Here is a 15,671-nt window from a genome sequence, read left to right on the forward strand (position 1 = left end):
GTGACATCGAATATATATTTCAAAGTATCGTAGCAGAAGTTTAAATGATTATTGGAATAGTCATCTCGGTGTTTTAATTGAGTTTTCTCAATCTTGCCGTAGGTGGTTGTCGCATTGAAAAATGAGACCGAGACTTGTGTAAACACTGAGGAGTACTCGAGAAATATTGCGGCACATATTAAAATGGTAATCCCATACTGTAATTAAATGTTTTCTTGAACGAGAATCGATATTCGACCGCGTCACGGCGGATCATAAATTATTATGCCGGCCAAAAGAAGAACGCATCATTGCACTCTACGATTCGCCGCCACGTGGGCCGGCTCTTACACGATATAATGTATAATTTATGGTAGATGGCCAATGGGAGGGTCCCGTTAAGGGGCCTCGATACTTCCTGCAAGACAGTTCGCCTTTTCGGACTGATTTTTCTTCCGTCTTCTGTCGACAACACTTTGTCCTCCAGCAAAATTCAATTCGTCGATTATGATCCACGTTATGGATCGTAGATTCCACTTTCTTTCCTCCAAAATACTCCGATTTTCTACTTTACTTTTACTTTACTACTAGCTAAAACTCTTACATGTGCCGGTGATTATGCAACTGGTGTAAGTCGTGTATTTCTTGTTTCGAGGTTTTAAAAATTTTCTTTCCATTATGGAACAAAATGTTTCACAGCATATATGCTCTTCTACTGTCAAACTTATCTATCATTGTAAAATTTTATGAGCAACTTGTACGAAAATGAGTTTTTTAAGCTTTTCAATGTACATAATACAAAAATATTATATAATTATATCCTTTCTCCCAATATACTTACAGGATGACTTACACCACTATTGAAATGAACGTGAGACTGTCATATTATTGCTTACTCAACGGCTATTTTGCAACAATTCTTTCGCAACATTGAAATATAAATCAGTATAACAGAAAACAAGATATCTCAATTTTGGGGTTTTTATTACTTACTTCTGACCACTTTCATAATCACTGGCACATAATATCTCTTCGTTTTAAACTGAATTTTAAACTAAAGACACCACAGAATTAAGAAAATTTCAGAGAAATCAGTAAAACGTTAATAAACACGAGATTCCTTCTCCCGTGACCAAAAACTCCGTTTCGAAGGAGTTACATGCTCAGCAACTTCTTTCTTAATGGCACGTTTTTAATCTCAGTTAATAATAATCGAGCCGTTACAGTGGGGAGCCAGATTGCGTCACGCGAAAGCGCCGAGGCCGCCGGCCGATCAATAAAAATTCGTTACCCCGACGTGCAAAATCTCGGCGATGCTTTAAAATCGCGGCTAAGCATGCAGGTGAATGCGCACTCCGTCGTCCTTGATCCACAGTAGGTGGGTACGTCGGTGCATGTACCTGGGAAAATAAAGGATGCACGCTCGGCCATCACGTTGAGAAATAGCCGCGAAGTGCACGGTATATCCGAGTCCGTGGGACGATTCAATGATTCCATTGGAACAACGAGTGAAATCGTTTTCTCCGATGGAAAAGTAAGTTACGCGACCGTGCCCGCTGTACTTCTCATTCCTCTCGTTTATTCGCCTCCTTCGATGAAGAAGGGAGACTTTGCGCAATTACGGTGACAGTGTACTGGAATTCGCAATACAACCTTTCTTCCTCGGGCATGTTACTCAATTTTTAATTGTACTCCTCGCATTTAATTGAATATGCTTCGCTTTTTAACTCAGATCGAAAATTTCTCCACTCTCCTCAGAGCTTCAAAAATGCCAGTAGTGGCGTTTGGAACTTTTTATGGATATAGCGAAATCTTTAATAGGAGATTCGAATGATTCTTCGAGTATTTAGTGTTTCAGTTATTTTTGTATAACAGAATTTTAAGAGATAGAAAATCAAATTGTTGCTCCGTGAAAGCTTGAAACAGGAACTCGGTATTCTACCCACGGATGAATGGTGACGGTAATCATCGATTCGACAGCGTACAGAAATGAAAAAAACAAAGAAATTGGCACTTGTCCGGGCATGGCGTACACGTTCGAACAGCATGCCAAAAAATAAATAAAGGCGGTTTCGATGCAATCGCGACTAATCCTCGGTCTCGGGCGCGCGATTTGTACACGGTCGTAGGTGGCTCCTTCAGGGTCGAATCGCGAAGGATCGCGCCGCTGAATACGGATGAGATGATTCATAGAAACGCGTTTTCGTGCGTGTTGTTCGCTTTTCGAATCGATAATGCGCCCTCGGCATACACGGAACGCGTGCTAGCTACATCGGCACGCTCATTATCTTGCAAATTAATTCCTTTCTAACGCGCATGCAAAAATGCGTCTACCTTTGCCTCGCGCGGCTACGGGCATCGTAATTGTAAGAAGTCTTTATCGTGCTTTGCCTTTTTTTCGGCTGCGCAGCGCCAGAGTACACGGCCGGAATCTGCATGCGGCAACAATTTTTCCCCAACGGCTACAAAACGCGAGGGTAGCGGAATTGAGAGGTGAATCGAGTAAGGAGACACTGTGCTTTGAAATAATTGTCACTTACGAAACAGGAATTCCAATTGGTTTTCATTCGGTGGAAACAGCTGTGTGTAATTTTCAAAGTAATGCGAGAACAATCAGGGGTAGATTTGGAGATTTGGCGCCCCTAGGCTAACAAACATCTGCCGCCCTTTCCGCGAAATATCAACAAATATTTTAATTTGAACGAGTCGAGAAAATTTCAAAATTAATTCATTATGACAAGTCACAGCTGAGACATTGCTAATTTGCTACGTGAAAAAAAGGGAATCGTTTTTCAAGTTGTCTCGAACCTCTGTGTTCTTAACATTTGCTGTTACACAAAATTTGGCGCTTCCCAAAATTTGCCACTCCTCAAAATTTGGCGCTTCCCACATTTATCGCTCCCCAAAATTTGACGCTTCCCACATTTATCGCTCCCTAAAATTTGTCGCCCCCAAAATTTATCGCTCCCAAAATTTTATCGCACTCAAAAAATTGTCGCTCTCCAAAATTTGCCGCTCCCCAAAATTTTCCGCTTCCCAAAATTTTCCGCTTCCCAAAATTTTCCGCTTCCCAAAAGTTGACGCCTCCCAAAATTTGACACTTCCCACATTTATCGCTCCCCAAAAATTGACGCTTCCCACATTTATCACTCCCCAAAATTTGTCGCCCCCAAAATTAATCGCTCCCAAAATTTTATCGCTCTTAAAAAATTGTCGCTCCCCAAAATTTTCCGCTTCCCAAAATTTGCCCCCCTCCCCCCCCCCCCCGGCTGCAACCTACGTAATGTATACAAACATCCGCCCCCGAGACGAGTAAAAAATATTGTAACATATATGTTAGATTTGAGAGTATCGTCTTGCTTTTTATTTAAGATTCACATTACGCTGCACTACATAATCGTTTCCCGCTAATAAGCCTTGATATAATATCGTTAATGTAAATAACTGTTGTTTATTCCAGTGGAAATGTTGATTTTATTAAATTTATATTCGTACTGCATTACACCACTACTTAGTATTTCGCATTACGTACGATAATACTTTCGACACGAAATCTTTCCGCGTTGTATATTCTACAGGAAGATACACGTCAGGTTTCTCATTAGCGAAAGTAACATTTATATACACATGTATGCGCGTGATATAAATTTTAGGATGTTGGTAACTTCCATCTAGCAGGTATTTTGAGATGACTACCTGGCAACGAGTTAATTAACCAGTAACATAAAGAAACGATTGCCGCAATTTTTTGCGTTTCTCGTCCGCGATCATCTGATTCCCTTTCACTATAAGCATGCCTCTACACGCGCATACTTTTTAATCCCATGTATTCCGAGAAGCAGTAAGTTTGTACTTGATACAAACTTAGGGTGATTGGAGCAGAATTTCTTGCTACATAGACATCACGTTGCAAGAGCATTTCGACACCTTCGTTACATCTTCGAAGCAAATATATCTGCAAGGATAATCGCGTAATTACTCGCAACGAGAGTAAGTAAACGAGGAATAAGAACTTTGCAATTGGGAGCAGGACGAGCATTCGATATTAGGGCAACTAATTGCGAATGTTTACTTTCCGCGAATAGTAATCATACAATCCAATCATCTTCAACAGAGGAGAATAGAAGAAGATGGGAATGATGTGGAAGTGAGACAGCTTCCTTCCAGCAAGTGTGGTTAAATTGTTTAAAAAAAATATAGATCGCGTAACAGGCGCCACCCTTAAATTACGTCAGGGTCATTTTGCCATTTTCTTACCTCCTCCATCCCCCAGTATACGAATTCATAAGATCTTATATCGCATCCTGCTCCTCCCCCATCCTAACGTAATATTTTTTATATCGCACTTTACAGTTATTAATTTTTTTTAAAAGATTTATATAATTCATTTAACTCGGTTTCGCGCGTGCGACGAAACATTGTTTTTTAGGCTACTCATATTGAAAATTAGGTTACAAAATATTACGTAACACCCTGCCTGACTCCCTATCCCCCCTTTGTAAAAAAACGTATGAAATCTGCGCCCCCCTCCCCCACAAAAAAGCCTTACATAATTTAAGGACAACCCCTAGCTAATGTACACACATTGTACTCACCCTTTAGCGAACTTTTAGAGAGTATAGCTACACAAAGCCTACAATCTAACGAGATCATTGCAAATTTTCCATGAATCCGAGGCCAGGTCCTCCACACCACCTCCAGACTCCAGAGCCTAAGTAGCGTCTAACGTCTATTGTTAGAGAGTCTCGCCGAATACAGTGACAGAGTGTAATATCTAAATTCCTACAGCTTCGTCATTGTCACAACTGCGCGACAATATACGTATGCACACTTTACGTTCAATCCTTCGCCATTTTTCCACTCAGCCGATGCAAGGACAGTTCGATCCGGAATTGCTAAGATTATCCAACTGCAACGGTTCGCTCGCATTGAAAAGCTTCGGCAACTGCTCCGAGTCGTTCACTTCACCACCGTCCAACGGTTCTATATTCACGGGTTAAGTTTGTCCCGCGGGTATCACGGCGAGGCGGCCAATTTTCGTGCGTGCACACGGCGCAGCAAATCAGTGCAAAACGCTTAATTAACGCTGTATTGATAATTCTCTCCCCCCCCCCCCTCCGTCTCGCCCCCGTGGAAACGAGCCGATGATTTTTCTTTACGCTGGCGCGGGGAGAAAGGCGCGGCGATTTTATCTTTGCGCGCGGGCATACGATATCTCGTGCCGCTCGAGATCGATTTGCATAAGCTTCCACGGTGAACTAGGAAAGGCGCGTGCTTAATTAACGTGTCCCACTCGTACGGGCGCAGATTTATACGAGATCGTAACCGTACGATTCGAGGAGTCATCATCTCGTTAAGGAACTTTAAGGATTCCCAGAGTTTCGAAAAATTCGCCCGCAATGCGGAAGTCGAGGCGCGCGAGCCGCGACAACCGCCACGGTCAACGTACCGCTAAATTTCTAGAAAAATCCCGCGTCCCACCTCTGCCTTCTGCTCGCTCTTTTTATTAGCCGTATTCCCGTGCTGGTCGCGAAAATCATTTGAACCGTCGCTTGTACACTAGCAACAATAATTGAAGAATTACACGGTTAAATTATTGTCTGCTCTGCGAGGAATTAAATGTGAAAATTTACTTGTTTCATTCGAGTTACACAAAATTGAAGAGCGCAGGACGCGTCCTTCGCGATTACTCGTCCCTTGCAATCAAGGATTCGTCGACCAGTAGGGGAGACCGGGGCAAAGTGGAACGAAAAATGTTTGAAGTCGAATAGAATTTTTCCCTTTCGATAAAAATGTGTGAAAATAGATTCATAATATAATTTGAACATTACTATTGACAAATGACGAATATCAATACTTAAAATAAACTTAAAGTATATTAAAATTCAACTTGAAAAGAAAATGCCAAATCGACCACTTTACCCCATATATGGGGTAAAGTGAGCAGAAATAAAATACGTGTTTTAATGAAGGATATAATTATAAAATCAACTTTATTAGAACTTTTAAACTATTTAAACTATTTTTTTTTTTAAATATATTTCACTAATACAAGCTTAATGTTAATAATTTGTACTTTGTAACTTTGTACTTTGTGTTACTAACCTAAACTCATTTTCTTCTGAAAATGTGTTTTTAAAGGAACTTTGTTTACACGAACAGTCTGACATATTATAAATAAAACAAATACATACATAATTTTTAATAAAATACGTACTTATAATATCTAAATAAATCTTTCAACAAAAACACATATTTTTCTATCCAAATTGAAAAAAAGACCAATTGGAAGTCTCTAAAACTTCATTTTTGATTTTTTAAATGAATTTCCATTTTTCGATACCTGAAAGTGCATAATTATCATTGTCGTGTTACATACATTTATTACGTCACCAAAATTTGTAAATATATTCTATTGTTAAAGAATGAATTAAGGAAGCTCATTTTACCCCGGGGTTCACTTTGCCCCGGTCTCCCCTAATACCCGCTCCGTTCGTACATTTATCTAAAATCCATTGGAATTACACCATAATTTGTTGACGGTGGACGGTGCGCAGCTGACAGGAGCGCCGGGGAGCAGCTGATTGCGAACGAGTGGCTCGAGCGAGGGAAAATTACGATTGCACGGGGTAACGAGAGATTTGTCTTGCTTTCGGGTATCGGAAAAATCGGGAATGGTTTAGGTACTGTTAGCCGACGCGGAACGGTATTCGAATGCACTTGGATAATTTAGCGGCGGAGAAGGGGCCCGGTAACAATAGGTTTTCAGGTTCGCTTATCGCGTTAAATCGGACAAGCTTAGGCTCGCGGCACGGCTCGACTTTGTAAGGCCTTATACTAAACACGGCCACCGGAGAAAGTCGCCGATTATATCGGTACGAATCAACTATGACCTCAAACGGCAGCCTCTTGCACGTACCGGAACGAAAATCGTTCCCCCGACCGTGAGCGCGCGCGTGTGTGCGCTCGACATTGCCTGTCGCGTGAGCGCGGATTCGGTAACTTTACGGAAACGCGCTGAAACGGCGAGGGATCAATCGATCCGAGCTGATCCGCGCGTCGCTGGATAGATATCGTGCAGCACGCTACTGTCGGAATGCAAATTGTCTGGGTCTCGCGTCCTGGAGATAACGTTTTTCGATGGATATCAAGCCGCGTGGAAAATTCTTGCATTGGAATAAGAGGGAGTCGCCCTGCTGCTCGCTCGATGCATGCACCTTTCCTTCGTTGCGAAAGAGCCGTGCCTGTGTGTACTATATTTCGTGAATAAGGATAGAAAAGCGACGGCGGACGTTCCCAAGTGTCAGCCGCTGTTGCATTACGAGGGAAAACAAAGCAGAGAGTGGAAAGTTGAAGAGATTCATTAAGGAATGGAAATAAACGGTGGCGCCATGCATTGCGCAAGAGCGAACAGAGACAGCTGGGTACTCCGGGATAAGCAACGTCGTTGGGACTCAAAAGCGCGTATATCTTCGAGAAAATCGCTGGCAACCGGGCCGAGAGACAAAGGACAAGTCACATAAATTGCTAGGGAGCCGCGATAGCATGTATGACAAAGAGCTCCTGGTTTGGTACCGGATACACGGCGTCCAGAACTTCTAGTTCTGTCGTCATAGCGGCCTTTTGCCCGCCTGCCTGGCTCGCCCGTTCCTGCTCACGATCACCGTGGCGATCTCGCGATCGTTCCACGACCGAGTCGTGTCTTCGTGATCGTTCATCGACGCCCTGGAATCTCGGAAACGTGCCTTACGTAATTAGGAATCACTTAACCGCCGATAATCGGGGACCGCTTGCCTAACTACTCTTCATCCAGCTGTTAATAAAATCGACTCTGGTGGAAACAGTGAACGGTTTCCAATTTTCTTATGTAATGAAAGAAGTGTATAACTTATCTATAATATTTGTTGGACATACAGGCCAAATTTGAAGGTAATCGGTTCAGTGGTTACAGGAATATCGTGCACACCAGCGGACAACAGCGGCTTCATGGTCGATCATGCTTAACTCCTATATTTATTATTAAAAATTAATATAAAAAAAACTAAAACTTCTTCAAAGGTGCATAAAAACATGGTCCAAATTTCAGATTATTCGAATCGCTATTTTCTTAACAAAAAAAATTCGAAAATTTCGCTATGTTTTTAGCCTGAAAAATAAGATTCCTCCCTTAAGACAGTCGTTTTTGTCGAAAATGAAGCATTTCTTTTTCAATTATTTACGAAGAAATAAATTGCACCCGAGGCTCGTTCTTTCTCACAATGTTTATTAACATCGTAAGCTTTACAAAAACATGTTTGTTTCGCAAGTCGTTCATAATTATCGATTTCGGAACGGGAGCCCGTGTCGCCGTGATCGATCGACGTAAAATCAAAAGCGTTCTGGACGAACAGCCTCCGCGTTTGTCGAAATCGCTGCCACAAACAGGCGGTTGCCGAGCGCGCTGCGTTCTAATATCGGAATGCGCTCAAAGCGGCGGTGGATTTCACGTTTTTGCATCGCTCAGCCGCGGATTGGTAATTTCTTAATCCGCGGTGCAGCACGACTCGCGTTTAAGTGGCGCGTTTTTACGATGCCCAGCACTGTAAGCTGGCACTGCCTATTGTCGCGGTTTTAATGGAATTTTTAGCGTGTTAAATCGCGTTAAATCCGCGGCATGTTTTGGCTCCGCTCGAAATCGTTGGAGAAACAGGTGTAATTAGATAGCTGCGCTGTGTAGATTTCAATCTCGGGTTACGGAATTGCTCCATTGACCAGTTGCTTTCGTTTTTTTTCAATTAGCAGCGGTAATTGGACGAATGCCTCGAGTAAAGCTACTTGTTTCTAAGCGACCACATTCATGTACGTTCGATAGTGTAGTCACTCACTTTGCAGCTCCGTAGAATATTAAATAAACAACGATTAGTCGAAGGAGAATATTCAAAGATCGAAGGTAATTACACTTCAAGCGTCCATGAATAACTCAAGCGTCGCTCAATAATAATCTGTAACAGTATTATAATCGTCGAGCCCAACGAACGAATTTCATTTCTGAATAATAATATCCAGCAACCACCCGATTAAGCTAACTTATTTATTAACTCATTCCACAATGTTCGCCACGCTGGGCCCGTAATCATCATTTGACGTATGTAAATGGCCCCCTATCGGCGATCTCGAGATATAAATCCAACCCTCGGTCGGAACGAAGCTAATCTCGCATTGTGTCCGATACTTCGACCTGGAGTCGATCAATTTTCTTGTTACACATTGGTTTCCGCACGCGCGAGTTATGATAACTGTATTTAACATACCGTCGCGTAACGCGGGCGACACGCATTGTTTAACTTTCATCCCCGCGCCCGTCTGAGTTGGAATTGCACCGATAAATTCCAACGGCAGGGGGGGGGGGTGGGCTGGGAGGAGGAAAAATTTAAATGGCCTATCGACGAATCTGATTTACAGGGTGGCAATTATTCAGCGAAATGATACGGCCCCGATCGGAGCGCGTATTTGGAAAATGGATGGCTTGAATGGCACCGCGAAAGACCCTGAACCAGTCCGTAAATCTTGAATCGCGAGCGCTCTTTCCTTTTCCACGGGGCGGGCAGCTTGTCTCGATTAGATTGCCGGGTAATGACTTACTGACTTTAATTATGCAGAAGTCGGTTGCACGCGCCGCCGGAATGGCTAGTTCCGCGATTGTTATTTCAGAGAAAGTTCAACAAACGCGGGCGAACGGTGACCAAGTTCTGCTGATGATATTAGAACGACACTCGAGGCTTCTTTATTACAGGAATTCATATGTGTCGTCGATATTATCTTGCTCTACTACTTGTGGAGGATATACGCAGAGATTAAACTGCTACTCGGGTTATTTCTTAATTAAAATTTAAACCGACGTTTAAGAATTGCAGAGAAATGTACGGAGCCTTAAATGCTGAAAGATCGAGGAGTGTACTTTACGTAATAGTAAATGTAAGTAGTTTCTTCGTGATTGTAGTCAGACAATAGCTTCTCCATGCGTGGCTACGTTGAGATTAATATCGAGTAACAGTTTTCTCTGCGTGATTTATGTTCCGAAGCACGTTCGGCAACGAAGTTTTCAAGGAAAAGCTGGTCTGGCCAGCCCTGGAAGGGTTCAGGGCAAGACTGACAACGAGTTACAAAGGGGAATCAGACGTCTGGCGCGAAATCGGCGCGAAGGAGGCGCCACGGATCTTCCTTCCCACAATTACGAGGGAATAAAAATTCTTTTGCTTTTCAGTCACGCGAGACCGTGTTCGGTCCACGGGAGAATTTACGTATAAGCGAATAAACGGTTCGTTTGCTTTTATACCATCATTTGCGCTCGTTTTTGTGGAAACGAATCGAAGGGACTTTTATCCACACCCATCGTATTCCCCTCGCTCTACCTTCGCTTGAAATAACTCTTCCCATTTTTAACGTTGTGCCAGGAATTTTCGTAGAAAATATGGCATCCTCTTCGTCGACGAAAACGAGAGAAAATAATTATTAATTAGAAAAGGTAATAAGACAGATTGTGTAACACTTTAAAGTGTTGATAAATTGTTTCAGAATTAACGATGAACATTCATCCGTTGGGCAGTGATGGAGGACTTCCCAAATCATTATTTGAGTAGCCTAAGTAATATGACATCATCGGATGCGAGTGATTCGGGGAGTGCAAAAGATTGAAAGGAACGTTTCCTCCTCGGAGGCATTATCGAACGAGAAAAACAGATGCATATAATGCTTTAAACGATCGACATTAGAAACGGACAACTCACCGTTAGAACGACATTAGTTCGCACGGACAGCGGGAGGGAAATTATTGTAATTTCGCATTCGCTATGTGTGTAATGCCATACAGGACATGGTCACAGGGTTTTTGGGTGGATACTGCTCTAATTACACCTCTTCGTGAAGGAGTGCCGTTCCAGAGACTTCTAAGCTACCATTTATACCTATCGTGAGAAAGCTTTCGGTTTCCTTGAAACAATTTTTATCGAAACTCTCTGTATCTTAAAAAAAAAGAATCACTCTCGCGAATATAGGTCCTTAAGTTTCTTAAGGAGGAACACCACTCTGACTGCCGGAAAAGTAAGCCATTTTTATGAATTCTTTTCAGAAATAATTTACAGTTTTCATATCAAATTTTTATTACATACCTTTAGTACAATGTCTTAAGTGACTATGAAAAAAAAATGAGTAGAAGAACATGCATAAAGTTTTATATATTAATTAATCTTCTAGACCCATTTACGCGCACTGGTAGAATGTGTAACTATGGAGCAGCAGGTCCGAAGTCAAATTCCATTTTTTTTTTATAAACTATATGAGTGTACTTTCCGTCGCACTTACGAATGTTTTGATCGAAAACAAATTTTGTTAAATACGCTCGAAAGACTGTCCATCTTATTCACGGATTTTCGAAACTTTTCTTCTAAAGCGCACCATTTTTACAAAAATAATTTGTTTAAGAAATCAATACACGCAACGGAAACTACACTCATATAGTTTAAAAAAAAAAATTAAATTTGATTTCGGACCTGCTGTTCCATAGTTACATATTCTACCAGCGCGCGCACGGGGTCTATAAGATTAATTAATATGTATATTAAAATTTATGCATGTTTTTCTACTCATTTTTTGTATAGTCTCTTAAGACATTGTACCAAAGGCAGGTAATAACAATTCTATATAAAAACTGTAAATTATTCCTGAAAAAAATTCTTAAAAATGGCTCACTTTCCCGGCCGTCACAGTGGTGTTCCTCCTTAATCAGTCGATAGAGATGAAATGATGAAACGAAACGAAAATAAATTAGTCAGAAATCAAGAATCTCAGAGAGTGTAATAAACAATGAGAAAGCTATTTCAATATCGACCGCATCAAGTTGCGCAGAGTTCGAAACAGCGGCAGTGGATCTGCACCACTTTAATGCTTAATTAAATCTTATCTAGCTGCTAAAACGATGGCACTGCGCGGCCGACCTATAATACACATTAAAGTTCTATATTTTATCGACCCGCGCCTATCGTCGGGATCGCGTTCTGTTATCATGGCGTTCATCCGGTCCCCGAAGCGATCATCGAGCGTTTGCCAGCGCTCAACGTCCCCTCTGCAAACACATATCGCCGGCGTAATTTATTCGAACAGTCCCGATACTAGATTCGCCAAAATGATACATCGCGAGCGTAATTTATTAGAATGAATTTCCGGCCGCGGTTGTTGCCCGTGAACTTGCCCGCTTCGGTAATAACGGTTCGCAGCCGCGAAGATCGGTATTATAGATCGCCAGTTTCGCGGCCAAGTAATAGATAAATTAATTATAGCTTCCTGGACCTTCTCGAATCTTAATCCCCCCCACCTATGCGCTCCTTGATCTCTGCTCGTCTACCCTCCCTTAATAACAGCAATCAACGGCGATAAGTGATAACTGTCGCGGAGGCTATTCAATTACTGGTCGTGCAGATTTAACTAAACAAACAGGAACCTTTCCACCTGGGCCACGCGTCCGCCGATCACTCGAATCTATCGGTATCACCGCGGTCTTTTTCTTCGTCGTGGGCACATAACAGTTTTTCGTTCTCGTTACGCGCATCGACGCGCTAGTACCTCCGCAAGCACGAATAGCGTGACTTAATAAAACGTTTGGTTGCCGATTGTCGATCGACGACGCCTTTCTCAGCCAGCTCGCAACGGTTCGAGCCGCCGCTGTCCAAGATCAAGGTAAGAGTTATAGAGCAGGTGTATGTCCACTCATTACGTTCTATTACGTTCCATTACGTTTCATTACGCTCGCAGGTAGGCGAGCGGAATAAGGTCGGAGAGATCGACAGGAAATAGGTAATAAGAGGATCAGCGGCATCCTGTGTGTAATCATTATTTCTCCCCTGGACGCATCGGCGTGAGCGTTCGACTAGCTGCTAATCACGCCGCGAACGATTAACGCGGCAATTAACGTGGCTCGCGTGCCGGGTGTCACGCGGCTTGCCATTTCAATTTTTAGGGGGACGGAGGATCGAGCGGAGGATCGTGACATTCTGCGGAGGTGCTGGCTCCTTTATAGGCTACGGTGTAGTGGATGATATATTTTATGTGACTTAAATTGAAAATGAGAGAGTCACATGTAATCGCAGTGCAACTGTATTCCGCTAAGCCTTTAAGGGGGGGTTACGCCTTCATGGGCCGAAAAGTAGGTAATTCTTTGTGAATTTTTGGCACAAAAACGGTTCGACAAATTAATTTGGCATAGCCACATTCATATAGTTTAGGAACCTCTTCCTCTTTTTGTGTTTCAAATAGCCCTTACAGAACTTTTCGTCAACGCCAGGGCCACCCGATTATTTTTCAACGCTCTCTCTGTATCTGCCATGTTTTTCTTTCACTGTCTCACAAAAATTCAGAACAATCCCTAGTAGCACAAAATATTGGTTAAATATTTTTTCCAAATATTAAAGAAATATTTTTTTAGCCACACTTTTTAATATGAAAAAAAATGTTGATTCCCTGTTTTTCGGCCCAACAAGGCGCAATCCCCCTTAAACGGTACCACTCGCGTCGGAAGCATGAAAGTAGGCACTGCACACCGGCGCACGAATATAGGTGAACATGTAGATGCACGCGCCAAGTTCAATGACACATTGTTTAGTGGGATTGAAAAATGACCATTGTCACGATCAGTCTGACGGAACAATGACGCGAGCCGATTTGCGCCCTGTCGTATCGAAATTAGCATTTTCGTGAAGGCGATCGAACATCGAGAGAGGGATTGAAACAACTGGCATGGAAACGAACAATTTTGTACAGTGAGAGCGATCTTCCTGATGGGCAGTGAACATGGAACACCATTTTTGTTAGAACTTCATCTTTCTTGGATGTGAAGTTTTGCAACGATTTTTCTTTTAGAATTCTTCTAGAATTTCATCAAGGAAGTGGTCGTATGATATCTTCGTGTTACGTCGTTCCTACCCGCTGCTAGTGCTCCACCCATGAGCGGTGATCTTGCATCAAAGGTAAATCGTAGTGGTCCGCGGATATTGGGAGATCTCGCTCACTTTGATCGACCGATGTAACGTACTCGTACGGCTCACACTCGAGCGGAACGACAGCGCAGATTAGTGGACCTAAGTGAGACAATACAAGGCGTGGTTGGTTGGGTAGACAAGTCGAGCCGACCACTTCGATCTGGCCTCACTGAAATCGCAGGATGAGTCAGGAATCGGGGTCAACGACGCGCACCAAACATTCGATAGAGCGTTGACCCGTGCTCCGACACAGCTGACTTCCACCTTGACTGATTTTTGTAGATCTCCCGATGACGATACAGGTAATATAGCTCCCAACAAACGCCAAGTCGCGAGGGCTAAAATGACTAAAATCTGGGCAGATTAGATTTGCGAGTGATCGCTTTAAATCGTGAGAAATTATATGGCACGTTATGATGTTTGCAATATATTTGGCAAGAACATCTTTGGCTGCCTTAAATCTGCGATCGTTAGAAGTTAGATTAGTTACATCTAAATTTGAAGGCATCGAGAAGTCGTTGAATTTTTCAATTGTTCGCGAGTAATATGATAAGTAGATCACGTTAATCAAACCGTGGACGAAATGGGACACAGTTGTGCTCTACAATGGCAACAGTTGCGGTGCTGTGGAAGGACATGATGATCTTATCTGCAGTGTGGTCGCATGTCGAGGCGATCTTGGTATTTAAGAAGAGAAGAACAGGACGAATAATGGTCTCGTTTAAGCGGAAGCTACCGTGACAGATCTTAAACTCGAAACTAACGACCCTCGCAGAAACTATGTTCTATATTGCAAAAGGCATAGAAAGGCATCAGGAAATGTTTCTGAAAAATTATGTCGTGGTAAGAAGTGAATTGCACCGTCCTCTGCTACTCTGGCTATCAACGAAATGGCAGCGAGTTATTTGTAGTAAAAATATTAAGTTCTTTAATTTTTGTCTAGAAACTCACATATTACGCAAAGAAAAATTCTTTCGACGAGCAACTTGAATTTACGGTTACTTTCCTTATTAAACTCTTAAGCAGAGTGTAGCAATCCTGTTTTCTGATTATAGCTGCCCTAACAGATAAATTTCAAGCACGAGACAATATTAAATGAGAAACGAGCTCGGTACTTGAAGCTTAATTGTTAAAATATATTAACTGCTCCATGAGAATATTTACGAACGAATTTGCTCGTTTAATACGTGGAATAATGCATCACGTTTCATAATCAACTTAAACCCACGGCATCAATAAATTTCATTGATGATCTCGTAAAACGTGTGCATGCCTCCAGGACCACTTTCTCCTTCATTTTCCTGAATTATTATCCGCTCCTCCCCGAGTAACAAACACGTCAGAACAGACGAGGCACAATAGACTTCTTCCTCTTCGAATAATGCAAACTCATACCACGTAATTCTCTAATTATCGTAGCCCGCGTGGAATATGTATATCAAGTGTGCTCATCGAACGATTTCGTTTCTCTTTCGCGGTAATTTGCAGCCATTTCCGGAGCGCAGAGTTGCAAGAAGTTTCCTCAAACGTTTCCCCATATACCCAGCCTAGTGGAAAGTGAAAATGAGAACCAAAGCAGAGAAAAACACAGCAAGGAAATAGGAACAGCATGACAGGGGGACTCGAGAGATATGATGAGAACGATTTTCTTTGATAACACTTGCGAAACTAATCAAATTTTCC

This window comes from Andrena cerasifolii, chromosome 5 (genome assembly GCF_050908995.1).
Source record: "Andrena cerasifolii isolate SP2316 chromosome 5, iyAndCera1_principal, whole genome shotgun sequence".
In the NCBI taxonomy this organism is placed as follows: domain Eukaryota; kingdom Metazoa; phylum Arthropoda; class Insecta; order Hymenoptera; family Andrenidae; genus Andrena; species Andrena cerasifolii.